Source organism: Lygodium microphyllum, chromosome 6, assembly GCF_053477565.2.
Source record: "Lygodium microphyllum isolate KBCC chromosome 6, Lygodium_microphyllum_v1.1.10, whole genome shotgun sequence".
Lineage (NCBI taxonomy): Eukaryota > Viridiplantae > Streptophyta > Polypodiopsida > Schizaeales > Lygodiaceae > Lygodium > Lygodium microphyllum.
In genome coordinates this window covers 169,419,916-169,436,838 of record NC_141140.1, presented here as the reverse complement: position 1 = coordinate 169,436,838, position 16,923 = coordinate 169,419,916, and positions in this window count along the sequence as shown.

Below are 16,923 nucleotides of genomic sequence, written 5' to 3'. Positions count from 1 at the left end.
AAGGCATCCTAAGCCGTAGGATACACATTCGTTTCTTGTGGGATTATTTGGTGAGGAAACATGGTATATCTCCTGGTTTCAAAATAAAGAGTGGAGTTGGTTCGTTTGTTTTATATGTTGAGCAGCACATCAAGGGGCTAATCCCTGCGATGTAGAAGAGTTGTAATGAGGCCGTGGTGTTTCTATCGAGAGGCTGTCTCCCATGTATGTGATTATCGTGGTATTTATTGCCAATGTGTATGGGTTCTCCCTGTGTGGAGTTTATAGAAAGGGAAACGTTGGACTACAAAACTACAAAACTATAAACGCATAGATTAGGGAATTTTATTCTTTTAGCATCAGATAGACGCTCCTGGTCCGCAAGGCCGTGAGGGTGTGTTTGTCTGTCAAAGTATGAGGTTCGCCTAGTACCATAGCCAGTTCCGGCCCATTTCAGGTCCCATCAGTGGTGCGTCTTCTGGGAGCTGCCTATAAGTGGCGGTTTTTGAATCTAGGGTTTCAAAGGACCCTAAATTATCCATAAAATGGGGTTTGTTCAAGGATGGAAAAACTTGTCTTTCCCCATACAAAACTTACTAATGGACTTAGTTAGTTATGTCGAGCATGAGTCCTCTTCAGACGATAATTTATGTGATGAAAAGAGTAGCCAATTAGTGGTTACCCAATCCTCTAATACGATGGCATGGGCCGAGGTTCACCTTGGTGTGGTCTCTACCCAAGAGAAATCATGTTTAACCATCCATCAACCTAGAGGGCATGAAATAAGCATGTTGGAAACTAGGGTAGTTATGGCATTAGTAGGTCATCATGCTAAAGCCATAATGCCATGGGAAAGTCCTGATATACGATGGAATATGCTTGTGGTTGAAACATCCTATGTAATGGGCCACCATGATGACATAGTAGACATCACAAGGATGTTAGAAGCCCTAGCTGTCAAGGGAAAACCGTTGCTTAAAAGGCAGGGTTCCCAAGTTTTAAGAAGTGGTAATGATAAATCTGCTTTGGATAAGGACTAAAAGCTCTTATATAAACCCATTATGGACTTTCCTTTTAAAGAGAAAGGTATGAAAGATCCTCTAAGAGGGGATCAAAATGACATGTTGAAACTTATAGGACTCTCTAGACTACTCAGTGAATTAGCAGAAAGGGATGTCAATGAGGATATTAACCTCCCTACACCGAAAAGAGTGGGGATGGAAGAGGTTAAAGATCCTAAGAGGCTGACCGGATCATGATGAATATGAAGATTTTAATGACCCGGTGTTGATCCCAAAGGGGAGGACTAAATGTCCTCCTCTTTATAGGGATCTCCCAGTGTTTTATGGGTTGCCAAATGAGGATCCGATGCTTCATTTAAGAGAATATGGCCTAACTTGCATTGCAAGTGGGTTCGACGATATACATCGGATGCTCGTATTCCCAAGTACCCTAAAGGGAGGGGCAAGGAAATGGTACTAAAGCCTCCCAAGAGGGTCGATCAAATCATTTGAGGAGTCTTGTGATAGATTTCTAGATGAGTATGAAAAGAAGCTCCCTGTGATTCAGTTCTTAGGGTAGCTTATGCCGTTTAGATAGGAGTCTTATCTTTCTGTTAAAGAGTATGCTAGAGCCTTTGATAGTACTCTTAGGCTTTGGCCAAGAAGAGCCAGTGCACTACCAGATGATGTGCTATGTGAGCTCTTTCTAAATGGCTTAGCGATTAATACACAAATCCAAGTGGGACTGTGGAATCCTAAGTCGTTAAGGGAAGCAAAAATGCATGCCATTGATTATGAGGGTCATATTTAGAGATGTTGGGAAAGCTTTTGGAGTTTTCCCAGCTCAGTACTGGCCAAAATCTCAAAGTAGAAAATGGCCATCCTACGAGCAGTAATGACATGCCTCTCAGTGAAAAGATTCCAAGCCATGTAAGTCCCATTAGGGCTTGCAACACTTCCACGAGAGATAGTTGTGATGGCACCATGGATAGAACCAATGGGCCTACGAGTGATGATAAGCATTCTAGGTGTGGTTCTAATTTTGTTGCTAGTAAGGCTCTTGAGAGACCTCTGGTGTTCGAATCATGCTTCCGGGTGGATGTTGTTCCCTTCAGTGAAAGCATGGTTCTTATGGAAAAAAATTTGCAGTTTGGGTGTAAACAAGTAAAGACATCTTTTGTAAAGAGGATGCAAAATGCTAAAAGTCCACCTGTGCTTCACAAAGGTCATAAGGATGTGAGGCCATTTGGCCATAGGGATAAGTTTGCATTGAGGTCGTTAGACAAGTGTGGCCAATTGAGGGAATGCAAGAATATTAAGGGAAATGTGAGATGGGTTTGGAGACCCAAAATCTCCAAAATTATGGCAGGAGTGTCGAATGCAAGGCCAAGGATCCCATCTGGATATATTTTGTAGAACCCCCAAGAGGATAAGACTGGATATACATCTGACAATCTCCACTGCCTTGGGATACACCCATGTGATGTGCCTCGGCTTGAAGCTCTACCAAGTTTGGGTTGCAACACTGATTTATGTGAAAACCCAAATAGGGGAGGTTCGAATGAGTACAAAGTTATGATTCTTTCTCCCAAAGGAGCCACTCAGCTGCTTGAATGACCAGTTTATTCAGATTACAATAAATGTGGGATAGGCGAGCCCACTGAGGCCGTTCATTCAGCTCCTAGTACCCCTGGCAGGATCGGCCTTATTGATGAGTTATTGGTGGAAAGGCTTGGATTTGTAGCTCTACAAAAAAACCTAAGATAAAAAAATACAAGATCAATCTTTTAGCTAACTTACATGAGTAGCTTGGGGCTAGTCGACCTATGATATGCTATCCTCGGAACCCTGGGTAGTCTGATAGGGTGTGATGTATATGCCAAGGACATCAGTATTATGTGGACTAAAATGACCTATCTAGTTTTAAGCTAGGAAGGCTAGCTGCTTTGGATATTACGTCCAGATTTTGTTAGGCCAAGAGGGCCGCTCAGTTTCTTTAAAGGAATGTTTTATTTCGTTAGGCCAAGAGACCTAGTTGTCTGTTTAGTACAGGTGCGGTTAATGGTTTCTTGTTTTAGTCCTATGCTGGACAGGTTCAAAGAAGAGCTTGGAAGGAGCCTTTGTTGCGCGGGAGCTTCTGGTGGCCCTATCCGGGTGATATCTCTCCTTTTCTGAGTAACATGTTTTTATGCTATATGTGTCTGTGTGCTTGTAGGGGATTTTCTTTTCTTGTTGGGGACCGGCGTTCAAGAAAAATAAAAGTGAGCATAAAAAAAGGATTGAGTGTCACCTTGTGAGGGCTTGGTAGGTTCTTGGGTACCGAGACAGGACCTGAGGCCGATGCCCTGTTCTCCTTGGGTCACTATGCTCAGCTCCCTCCTTTTTACATGCCGGAGTATAGAAAAAAAAACTAAAAGCAGAAATATGCTAAAAGAAAATACTTTTTGACCAGGCTATAGGAGTCCTCACCTAGTAGGAGCTCCCGGTTGTGTTGTCCTTAGTTAGGTAGGTAGTTCAGACCACCACTTAGGGCGACCTCTTTGATAGTTCTTTTTAGATTGGCCGTGTTGGACCAGTCGGTTAGCGGCTAACTTCGGACCTTCTATCAGATTATGCTAAGCCTACTCCTTATGGATGTCATGCCTTAGTTTGTTAGGGGGTAGGGTGAGCATTGTGCTGTGTTTTAATATGTATATATGTTGTATCAACTTGATGCTTCCTTTGGTTGTTTTGTGCAGATCTATTGTGGGATTCAACGGGCTGAGTCGCCCTATCCCGTGGTCGCCAATGAGAGCGGAGTTTTGAGCCCGGGATGTGCCTAAAATTTGCCAAAAATCTGGAATTTAGGGGAAAATTATTTAAAATCAAAGGCGGCGGCTCCAGCTTAGGACGATTTTAAGCACCAAGTGAAAGATGGCTTTTAAAAGGTGCCCGAGCAACACTTGTGGATTGTTGATAATTTTTTCGGCTGCCTTGCGGGATGTCAAGAGTTGCCAGTCAATGCGGGATGTCAAGCCGGACGCCTAGGATTTTTCAGAGCTCGAATTGGATGCCAGACGGGGAAATGTCCAGGGAAATGTCCAACAAATGGTCAAGATTCGAAAAGGTGGACAAGTTTTAGGCCAAAAGGGGTGGTGCCCTTTTGGAGCTTGGACCCCCCCAAAAATTTTATGACACATGAAGGAAAAATGTGGAGAGAGAAGATGAAGCAAATTGTGGGATATGGCGTGAAGAAACTGCACCGATTTTGCCATCTCTCTCATGAGGATGAGAAGAATTGAACCATGCCTATGAGAATCCCTTGCAGGCTAGGTGATTTAGATAATTCGATCTACTTGTCTTGCAACAAGGATGAACCATTCCTAGAGATGTTAACTTGCTCTAAAGGAGAAAACTAGTTGCAACATGTCACAATTCACATAAACACGCGATTCATTGCTTCTAGGTACCACTAGATTTACAATAACCCTAACTTTTCTTGTTAAAATCGAAATGCATGATAAATTGCAGAATAACTGTCATTGAACCTGCTAGGACTTACGTTCAAGAATCATGACCACATTTATTTTTCTAAACTTTTAAAATTTCATGCTTTAATAAACCATGCAGCCTTTCCCTAAATACAACTCTTGATGAATGAATTTTGCACACGACGAATGTGCAACATGCAATCCTTTCCTAACTACAATGTAGTTAAATGAAGTTCATGCCAATTAAAGCTAGAGTTAACCTATTCCATGCAAGCTCATAGAATCATTTCCATGCTCTGCTATTTCCTACGGGTGTTAACAACTTTCCTTAATGAATCATTATAATGAAGATATTGCCTAAAAATGCGACATACGCTTAATCTTTCCATGTCTAGTCAAAGGTACACTTAATAATTTCAACCTTATAATGATAGGCAATAGGTGTTCTAGGCTCGTCACTTTAAAATGCACGACAGGGCAACATACTATTAAGGACATTAGATGGATAGACCATTTCTTTATATTGAAAATACCAATGACTCAATTTCATGTCATGAACTACTTCTAGTAATTGTTCAAATAGTCAATTTATTTTGACTTTCATTTAACTAGGCTAGGTAAAATTGACATGCATAGGTGCTTCCTAGTCCTTGAAATTATCGTGATTAATGCAATACTTTTGCGTGAAATCAAAATCGGAAAAAAAAAAACCTGAGTTTGTGGGCTTGGGGAGATGACCACATGAATGTTAGGAGAAACTCCTCCTGCAGGCACGCCTTGTGACTTCTTAGGGGCCATCGTAGGTGTGTCTACGGACTTCCCATTTGCCTTTACCCTTACGCGATCGGTGAGTCTCCTTCAACCTTGATAAGCAGCTTCAAGTTCTTGCCCTTCTCCCTCGTACGCAGGAGATCGCTTCCGAAGTACGGATCCTTGAGAATACCACTTGTGGGATTTGGGCTTATGGGAGGCCTTGCGGGGTTGGATCTTGGATTGTGGAGATGGGCCTTTTACGAAAGAGCTGTAGGAATGGAACTTTTATGAGGGCTTGCGGGAATTGCGGTTTTCATGAGCAGGCTTGTGCCATTTGAAGCTTGTTTGCGGAAGGGCTCTTGTGAATGGGGCTTGCGGGAATGGAGGCTTTATGAGCTTCTTCTTCTTCTTTTAAAATCCCAGGGTGGCCACACAGAAATAGGGCTTAAGGAAGTCTTCCCCCCCCCACCCCCCTGTGCGCAGGAAATCTTCCACAAAAATGGGTTCCTTTTAAACCCCATGGTGGCTAATGGGAAGGGACTTATAGATGGCTTGCGTGAATGGGACTTATGGAAGCCCCCCTTAGAAGCGTCTTAAAAGAAGCTTCTGGCTATGACCAGAACCCATGTGGAAGAGGGATGTGGTGGAAGATGACGTCGATTGGGAGGGAAAGAAAGATGGACTTGTCCGGGAGATGGCGGTGGCCTGACAGCTTATGGCGGCCAAAATGGCGATGGTGGCCGCTGGCCTAGGCTGCTATAGCCAACGGCCTGGCAGCGTATACATTCACGGCCTACCACGACACGACGGCCTCCTTCTCTCACGGTGTCGATAGCAGCTCCCTTCCTCTCTCCACGTAGCACAACCTCCTTTGCTTCCTCCTCCTTTTCCACCCACTAAGGAGGGGTTTTTATAGGCCAAGGGAGGAGTATTATTCATTTTTCCCCTCCCAAGAGGGTGTTTACCCACGGTTTGCGGATTTGAACCCCCGAAATTGATTTGCCAATGCGGATGTCCCGATTTCACGCGTGCGGGTTACGGAATAAACTGCCGACAATTTTCATATGGAAGATAACCTTGCGCAACATGCGAAGAGTCAAGTTCGGTAATATTTTGAGCAGGAGTATTACGTTAGCATGCATAAAATATTGGACTCTTCATTATAAAGTGTTTCCAAATTCCTAAATGGTTACTAGTTTCTTCCTAGCATGTGTCTCACACAAGTTTAATGATTGCAAACCTTGCTTGTTATACCATGACTCCTATATGAAATTTTCGAAAACGATGCTCATAGTAGGGTTTACCACTTTCTTGATGCAAGTATTTTCATACCCATGTTTGGGAGCAACTATGGGGGTGGTAGTTTTCTAATGGCCTTTGTTCTTATTACTTTAGGAACATTTAGTATAGTTAACACCTCAATGTTCTCAATCCTAGAAAAGGGCAATCCTTATTCAAGCATTTCAAAACAAAACTGTAATATTCCCGCTCGTGAATATTGACTTCCCACACACCGCGTAAACCTCGTGCAAAGGTTATTTTCTGTATTGGAATTGCCAGCAATGTTATTTGTAACCCACACGCTAGAAATTGAGACCTCCGCATTGGCAAAGCGAGCGGGGGGTTCAAATCCGCAAACCGCGGGTATACATCCTTTTGGGAGGAGAAAAATGGATAATATTAAATTAATTTTTTTAAATATTTATCCCTTTCCCCCCAACCGATGCACAGCTTGAGGAGAGGGAGTGTGGGGGGATGGGCTTAGTGGAGATGTGGGCTGCATGAGGAGGAGGGGGATGCCATGTAGTGGCCACGTGGAGGAGCTCCCCTCTCCCCCCCTTGGGCTATATAAACCCCCCCTTAGCCTTGTGGGGGGGTAAGAAGGAGGAAGCAGAGAGCTGCCAGCTACATGGAGCAAGAAAGGAGGAAGCAGTTGACGCTATGCTGAGGGTGTGGAGAGAGAGAGAAAAAGGCTGTGAGGCAGAGAGGCTGATGCGCCGTTGCCAAAGGGGGAGGCTGCTGCGAGTCGGAGGATCACCACTGCTACCTACGAATCTGTCGCCACCTCATGGGTTGAAGCCACCATCGCTATCGTCAGATCCCCCCCCCCACCCCCCCCCAATCATTTCGTTGATCCACGTTCTCCTGGGGAAGCAGAAGCTTCCTAAAGCTTTGGAAGATTCTTAAGAAAAAAAAAACAAGGCCTAAGACCTTGTGCACACGAGGTCTATTCCGGGGGTCAAAAGGCCTCCCTTAAAGCCCATTTTCCATAGGCTTATTTCTTGCAGCTTCATTCGCAAGAGCCATTTTCCGCAAATTGGTTTCAAATCCCACAACCCATGCGTAAGCCCATTCCTAGCCACCCCAGTTTTTTCTAAAGAAGCTCATAAAGCCTCCTTTTCTGCAAGCACCATTTGTAAGAGCCTTTTTGCAAACCCCCTCGCAAAGCTCCAAATCCCATACACCCAAATCCCATAGGCCCAAGTCTCAGAGGCCGCCCGGCCTTTTAAAGATCTGAGGTTCCGTGAAGGTATCTCCTGCGTACGAGGGAGAAGGCAAGATCTTGAGGCTGCATAATAAGGCGAGTAAATTCGTAGACCGCGAAGGCAAACTGGAAGCCAAAATCATGCCTACGATGGCTCCTAAGAAGTCACAAGGCGCACCTACAAGAGGATCTTCTCCTAATATTCAAGTGAATATTTCCCTAAACCCACAAACCCAAGTTTTTTTTAATTCCACGCAAAAGTAATGCATTATGCACGATAATTTCATGAGTTAGGAAGCACTTATGCATGTCGAATTTACTTAGCCTAGTAAATGCAATTGGAAATAAATTGACTATTTGAACATTTACTAGAATTAACTCATGATATGAAATTGGTCATTGGTATTTTCAATGTGATGAACAAAAAAACATAAGTTGTCTATGCATCTTACGACCTTATTAGTAGTTGCCCTTTCATATATTTCAAAGTAACGAGCCTGAAACAACTGTTGCCTATCATTATAAGGTTGAATTGTTAAGTGCACCTTTGACTAGACATGGAAAGATTAAGCATAGGTCGCATTTTTAGAAAAATCTTCATTGAATGATTCATTAGGGAAAGTCATTAAACCCGTAGGAAATAGAAGAGTACGGAAATGATTCTATGAATTTGCGTGTGGCATGTGATCATAAATTCGAATAGGTTAACTCTAGTTTTTTGGCATGAATTTCACTACCTTGTAGTTAGGAAAAGTTTGCATGTTGCACAATCATCGTATGAAAATTTTCATTCATCAAGAGTTGTATGGTTCATTAAAGTATGAAATCTTAAAAGCTTAGAAAAAGAATTGTGGGCATGATCCTTGAATGTAAGACCTAGTAGGTGTTACAACTATATATATCATCTCTCACTTGACTTGGGTCTCACCTATATATACTAACTCTACATCAATATGAATCATTCTTTGGGAGCATGTCTTGTGTATCTCTCTCGTACTCTCTCTCTCTCTCAACATGGTATGAGAGCAATGGATACGTAGCAACAACAAGGAAGATAAGTTGTTTCATTGTTTATACTTGATTGAATTCTTTGCACAAGTGATGATTTGATACATGAACTTGTTCAAATTAGAAGTATTAGTTAATTTTGTCTTTAAAAACAAAACCGCTCTCGTCGTGCTCTCGAATCCTATCAAAACCGCTTGTCAATCGGAGTTCTGGATCAAAAGTTATGACAGTTCAGGATTCAAGACAGCAATTCTGCTCGAATCTGCGATTCTTTATTTAAAACTGTATTTCTAATTACAGTTTGTTAATCCCCAATTACAGTTTATTAATCACTCGTCTTCGTTAATGATGTTGATTACGACAAGCAAACATCTTGCTATTTTTAGCGACGTTTTATTATCGTTCACGTTTGCTCGACCGAAATAGCACTTTTCTTATATGCGTCATCTCGTCTTGCACGTTACGCCTCTCTATTTTGGGCTTTCTTTTAAGTCACTCAATACTTTTCGTCGTTCTTACGTGCATATCCCTATTTTGATTGTCATGCCTCTCAACTACGTTGTCTTGATCATGGTTTGCAGATTCTGCGATCTCATCTTATTTGTTTTCTCTCGACATACAGGCATGGTCAATTGCGTAATTGTTAACGGATATTCGTCTGGCCAACATTCGGTTCCCTTCTTCCAAAGACAAGGCTTTCCTGGGTGGAAAGCAAAGATGATGCTAATTCTTGAAGGTGACGAATTATTTGATATTGTTTTGGGCAACCTGTCTTGCCCAGTTCAACCTATTGATGTGTTGAATAACAATTCTGTGATTACTGATGGTCCATTATTTGAACAATGGAAAATTGATCATACTGATTGCATTCGTCATGACAAAGCGGCTCCTCGTTATATATTGTCTACACTTCCTGATTCACTTATGTTGGATGTCTTTCATCTGGAAACCTCTCATGCTATTTGGGAGTATCTTATCTCAACGTTTGAGAAGAAATCGGTCACCGAAATTTTATATCTCCAAACTTGTTTGAAGAATCTTCAATATACGGTTGGTACCTCTATGCACTCTCATATCGAGGCTTTTAAAGACATTATCAATCAGCTTGGTGCTGCCGGCGCTCCTGTTGCTAAAAATCAGATTGTTACTCAACTTCTTCATACCATCAAAGATCCTTTATATGACAATATCATCACTATTTTGTCTAACAAGGATGATATCCACTTTGACAAAGCATGTATATCTCTTATTGAATATTCTCAACGTCATGAGCATCATTTGGAAAAATCTGATGCTGTTTTGGTCACTCAGGAACAAAGGGATTTTGATGCTACTTTTGTTGCTCGCAAGCGTCCTGCTTCACGTTTTCAGCAGGGTGGACACCCTAATCCAGGTAGTAAATCTTCTCGTCTTGCTTATCCTAACAAACATTGTTCTTATTGTGATAAGAAAGGTCATGTGGCTTCTGATTGCTGGGCACGTCAATATGATGAGGAGCATGGAGTTACTACAAAGCAACCTCGCTCGTCCAAAAGTTTTCCTCCTTGTGATTATTGTGCACATATAGATGATCCATCTCATCATTGTTATAAACGCAGATATGATGAAGAACGTTCTCGAGCTTATATTGTTCAACAAACTACAATTGATGATGATCATACTCATCAGGAGCTCAATTTCGTCCATTATGATATCTCTCCAGAAAAGGTACTTCATGTTCATGATGGTTCTCTATTCATCGTTGATTCAGGTGCCACTGGAAACATGACATACCAATCGCAGTGGCTTCACAATTATCATTCTCTTCCTCTCAAGAAGTTTGTTTACCTTGCGGATGATACGACTTGTCATGTCAAAGGAGTGGGTGATTTATATCTGGGGACTGTTTCATCCACTAGAATATTAAGAGGAGTTCTTCATGTTCCAGATTTGCAAAGAAATCTTCTTTCTGTTGCTCGTCTAGTTGATCTTGGTTTGTTTGTTGGCTTTGATTATAATCAGTGTCGTATAGAGAAAGACGGGCATACTATAGCAGTGGCTCCTCGACATGGTAATCTATTTGAGCTATCATTGAATGATACAGTTGCAAATGTTGTTACTGCCCCTGGAGATGCAGATTGCAAATTATGGATCAATGATTTGCACACTCCGATTTTGCCAAAATTCTTGATCTTCATCGTCATGGTCTTGTGCAAGGTATGGATCTTAAATCTCATCCATGTATGGGAATATGTGAGTACTGTGCACTTGGAAAACACCATCGTTCGCCTTTCCACACTTCTACTTCATCACATTCCTGTGCTCTCTAGGATTTGGTTCATACCGATATTTGTGGTCCTTTTCCTCCCTCAAAGTCTCAATATCGATATTTTATAACTTTCATTGATGATTTCTCACGATACAAACATGTCTATCTTCTTCGACATAAGTCTGAGGCTTTATCTATATTTAAACAATACAAGATAAGTGTGGAGCTTCAAACTGGATTCTCTATAAAGATGCTTCGCAGTGACAACGACGGTGAATATGTATCCAATCTATTTGATGACTTCTGTAAGGATCAAGGTATTCATCATGAGTTTACAATTCCTTATTCTCCTTAGCAAAATGGTGTTGCTAAGCGCAAAAATCGCACGATTCTTAATGCTATACGTTGCATGCTTATACACTCTGGTTTGTCTCAAAAGTTTTGAACTGAAGCACTTCTAACAGCTGTTTTTATTCAAAATCATCTTCCAACTACTGCACCTACTGGTAAAATTCCTATAACAATTTGGATAGGGAAGACACCTTCAGTCTCTCACTTTCGCACATTTGGCTGCATTGCTTATATTCATGTGCCCAAGGACACTCGACATAAGTTGGATCCTCCAGGTTTGAAGGTTATTTTTCTTGGTTATTCAGATCCTTCCAAAGGTTACAAATTTTATGATCCTTCTTCTCAAAAGGTTATCATTAGTCGTGATACTATATTTGATGAGAAGACTATGGGTGGCACATGATCGTCAGATGTTTCAGATGATACACAATCTTTGCTTAGTGCATTTCCTTACTTGCTTTGTGATTCTACTAATTTTGATGATCATAAACCTCCTCCACCTCCAAAGAAGATTGATGAAAATTTGGAGATCTATGTTGATCTTCTTATTGAGATAGAGCATGGATTCTATTCTATTGAATATGATGTCTTTGATGATGCTATGTCTGTCCAAGAGGATCCAATATCATATATGGAAGCTATCAATTCGTCTCAAAGGGATCAATGGCAAGAAGCTATGCAAGCTGAGTACGATTCTTTAATCTCCAAAGGTACACGGATTCTTACTGAACTCCCCCCAAATCGTGTTCCTATCAAATGTAAATGGGTTTATAAAACCAAGACCAAAGCTGATGGATCGTTTGATAAGTTCAAATCATGACTTGTTGCAAAAGGTTACTCACAGATTGCAGGAGTAGATTATCAATAAACATTTTCTCCCGTTGTGTGCTCCACAACTGTTCGTATGATTTTGGCTTTTGCAACACTATTTGATCTAGAAATTCACCAAATGGATGTTAAAATAGCTTTTCTCAATGGAGATCTTGAAGAAGAAATCTATATGGAGCAACCTGAAGGTTTTATGATTGCAGGAAAGGAGCATCTTGTATGTCAGCTTCATCGTCCATTATATGGATTGAAGCAAGTCTCTCATGTTTGGTATATTAAGATTGATCAGTTCCTCACATCTAAAGGTTTTGTTGCATGTTTTGCTGACCCAAATCTTTACATCAAAAGGGAGGACAAATATTTTATTATTCTTGCTCTATATGTTGATGATACTATTCTTGTGTCAAATAATATTGCTTTCTTGGATGCTATGAAGAAGCTTTTATCGATTGCATTTGAAATGGTGGATCTTGGTGAGATACATTCTTGTTTGGGTATTCAAGTTCAACGACACCGACAACAAGGCATTCTTCTTCTTCACTAGACAAAGTTTATTAATGATATTGTTAAGAAGTTTGGGTTGACAAATGCGCACTCTGCTAACACTCCCATTCTTTCAAGCTCTACCAAGGGTACATCTACAACACGCAATGAAGAATCAGCCATTCATCAACCTTTTGCTAATCTTGTTGGTTGTCTTCCATTTATTAGTTTAAACACAAGACCAGATATTTTATTTGCAGCTAACTTTTTGGGACTGTATCTTTCTTCCCCTTCCACTATTCATTGGAGTGCTGCAAAACGTATTCTTAAGTACCTCAAGGGTACTAAGAAATTTGGTCTTATTTATCATCGTCGAGAGGATTCTTCTTTATCTTCTTCAACTTCTCTTGACCTTATTGGATATATAGACGCTGATTGGGAAAGTTCACACTTATCCATGCGATCTACAAGTGGGAATTGTTTCTTTGTAAATGGATGTTTGGTTTCTTGGTCCAGCAAGAAACAACGATGTGTTGCGGTTTCTACAACTGAAGCCGAATATGTTGCTGCATCATTAGCAACTCGCGAGCTAGTTTGGCTTTGACAACTACTTGCAGATTTGGGACATCCTTCATCATCTAGTACACCTCTTCGATGCGATAACCAAAGTGCTATTAGTCTTACCAAAGACTATATACAACATAGTAAATCAAAGCATATTGCTATTCATTATCATTATGTTCGACATGAAGTCAATAAAGGTTCCATTATGGTGGAGCATTGTCCCAGTGATCAAATGGTTGCAGACATCTTTACAAAAGCTCTTAGTGAAACTCGCTTTAGCTCATTAAGACATGAACTTGGTATTGTTCCAAGTTCTTGTCTCACTAATTGAGGCATGTATCATTGTATTCAAGAAAACTTTATAGTAAATCATTTTTGTATCGTAGGTATGTGTAGGGGCTCGGGTTTTTCCCTTGTTCTCCCCAAGGGTTTTTTCACTCGCAGCCAGAGACCTTTGTTTGAGTGGGGATGTTACAGCTATATATATCATCTCTCACTTGACTTGGGTGTCACGTATATATACTAACTCTACATCAATATGAATCATTCTTTAGGAGCATGTCTTGTGTATCTCTCTCGTACTCTCTCTCTCTCTCTCAACACATGGCACGAGATACCTCTCCAATATGCCTATTTTTCCTTTCAGCAATTCCATTTTGTTGTGGGATATGACTGCATGAGTATTGCTGCTTTATGCCATGCTCCTGCAAGAACCTTGCAAACTCATTTGAGAGGTACTCTCCCCCTCCATCTGACCTTAGGCATTTTATTTGCAGGCCTGTTTCTTTTTCAACCATAGCTTTAAGAGTTTTAAAATGCCCAAAAACTTCACTTTTCTTTTTTCATAAAATATACCCAAACTTTTCTGCTATAGTCATCAATAAAAGTGACAAAATAATGACAACCTCCAAGAGATGCAGCTTTAGTAGTCCACACATCAGAGTGGATTAATTCCAATGGCTTCTTACTCTCTTGAACATGTCTAGGAAATAGTTTCCTTGCTTGTTTTCCAAACTGACAGGCTTCACATACTTTATGCATTTCTACAACCTTGAAATTTGGCAATCCTGCAACAATATTTTGTGCCTGCATTGATTTAAGTTGCTGTACATTAACATGACCAATGCGTTTATGCCAGATATCAATATCTGCAACTACACCGGTCCCATGTGCAAACATTGCTGCACTCAGTTTAGGCATGTCTACATCCAATGTAAACATTCTACCCTTCTTCTTTCCTTTTGCTATCAAGCGACCTTTATTTTTCATATCCTCAACAAAGCATCCATGGAAATTAAATCTGACCTGCAAGCCCTGCTCAACCATTTGACCAACAGAAACCAGGTTCTTGGTGATATTCGGAACATGAAATACATCCAACAGGTATTTCTTTTTCCCATCCTGCATAGACAAAGGAATTTTTCCAATCTGCACAATAGGATGTGCAGTATCATCACCAGTCTCCACAAATCCTGGTTTTTTCATTTTCCTTACATCCTGCGTCCATTCAGCATGACCTGTCATGTGGTTTGATGCACCTGAGTCAACATACCACACATCGTACTTTCTTTTGCACTTGTCACAGAATTGGTCATGTGCTACACCATAAATAAATGCTCATTTCTGTCATCACCCTATCTACTAGAAGATGCATAATTCCCTTGTTGCAGTTTTCCATTCATGATGTCATTTTGCTTTTTATAGCAGTCTTTAGCCATATGACCCATTTTACCACAGTAGTAGCATTCAATATTGGTGTTTTCATTTTGGCCTCTTTGCTATCCACCACGACCTCTTTGGCTCCCCCTGCCTCTAGAGTTACCACGTCCTCCTCCATAGGACTGGTTTTCTTGAGTTTGCTGCATATTCTAATTTCTACCACGGCCTCCAAATCGGCCTCCTCTACCTCTGCCTCTCCCTCTTCCAGCATTTGAGTAGAAGACAACTTCTTTTGAAGTTCCTCTTGAAGAAAATGCACCACCATTTCTTTACTCCTCAGAAATTAGAAGAGCAATCAACTCCTCAAAATCAGGAAATCTTTCACGAACGAAAATGGATGTTCGGAACTGTGCATAATCCTTTCCTAGACCATTCAAGGTCATAGAAACTAAATCATCATCTTCCACTGGCGACCCAATGGAAGCAAGTGCATCTACAATCTTCTTCACCTTCATGTGGTAGTCATTGATGCTCATATTTTCTCTTTGCACATTGTGCAACTCTTGCTTGAGCTGCATTTTCCTGGCTTGCGTGTTTGTGCTATACATTTTTGACAAAGTATCCCATGCCTCCTTTGGCGTACTTGCATCTTGAATATGCACAATCATAGAGTCTGAAATGCTGATAGACAGCCAGTACATAACTTTCCTGGCTCTCTCATGCCATGCTTTAAATACCTGCATTTGCTGTTGATTGGGAACATCAGGAAGAACTGGTTCTTCTTCATTTCCTACAACGAATTCCCAATATCCTTTTTCCATAAGGAAATTCGTCATCCTAAACTTCCATGCTTGGAAGTTGTTCATGTCAAGTTTTTCAGTGACAATCTGTGAAAGAGAATCAGATGCCATTACAGAACACTGCAAAAAATTCTGTCACTGCAAAGAACACAGCTTCAGCCTCATAAGGGCAAATCTGCAAAACTGACGAAAGTGGTATTTGACCACATAGTCACTTCCTAATGACGATTTTGCATCAACAGGCAACAAGGATGATTCTGTAACTCCCAATGTCTCTGCGCACAAGCATACGATGCAATTTCTACAGTAACTTTTCATCGACCTGTAGAACAATGGTCGCACAACATAAAACTGGGTCTTTTCCTAAGTGCGTGCAGAAAACTTCTGCCTCCAAAACATGCCCCGAAATGGCCTCAAATAAAAAAAACAGAGATACCAAGGGCTAAAGCCTTCTCCCACAACATATACTTCCCTCTTGCTACACTGCGAAGGGCATCTCAATCTAAGACAATGCACTCTTGCACTTTTCGGCTGTGCTACCTGCTGTAGAGCCTTGCTCCCAAACAAAAATGCAAGTTGGCAATTAGACGAAAACACTGATTGTCTATAGAACACGTACGACGATTTGGCGAGTTTCAATCTGATATCATTGATCAGGCGATTGCAGATTTTCAGCAAACGGTAATTTGAAGTTAATATTAATCGTGCATTGTACTCTCAAGCTAATTGAAAACCATACACAATAAGATTGGGTCTTGTTGGCAAATTTTCTATCCAAGGAGGTGATGTCTTGAACCAAGGGGGAGTGCACCCTTTGCGGCCAATTAGAAGAGTTCGTGGACGTGCGATGGATGGATTGCAGGAGCCAATCAACCACTCGCAAGGCCCATCTATACCGTCTATGCCAGAGGAGATAGACAACCTTCCCGACCTACCTACAATCTTGGAGCCTGAGATGGAGGCAATGATCGATGCATTGATTCCCATGGATGTTGAGACATCTGACCTGCTTAGAGAGGAAGCATCCATACCATTATATGATGGGTGCCGAGTATCTCGGTTGAGGACATTTCTTGCACTCTTAAGTGTGCAAGCAAAATACGGTTGGAGCGATACGAGTGTGACTGAGTTATTCAGGTACATTGCACACAGGCTTCATTGATTTTTTTTAAAACAGTATTATTGCAAATATTTTTTTTAAAAAAATGTATTTTATGATTTTTTTCAGATTATTGAAATATCATATATTACCACCTGCAAATACCATGCCTGAGTCATGTTTTACGGAAGCTTG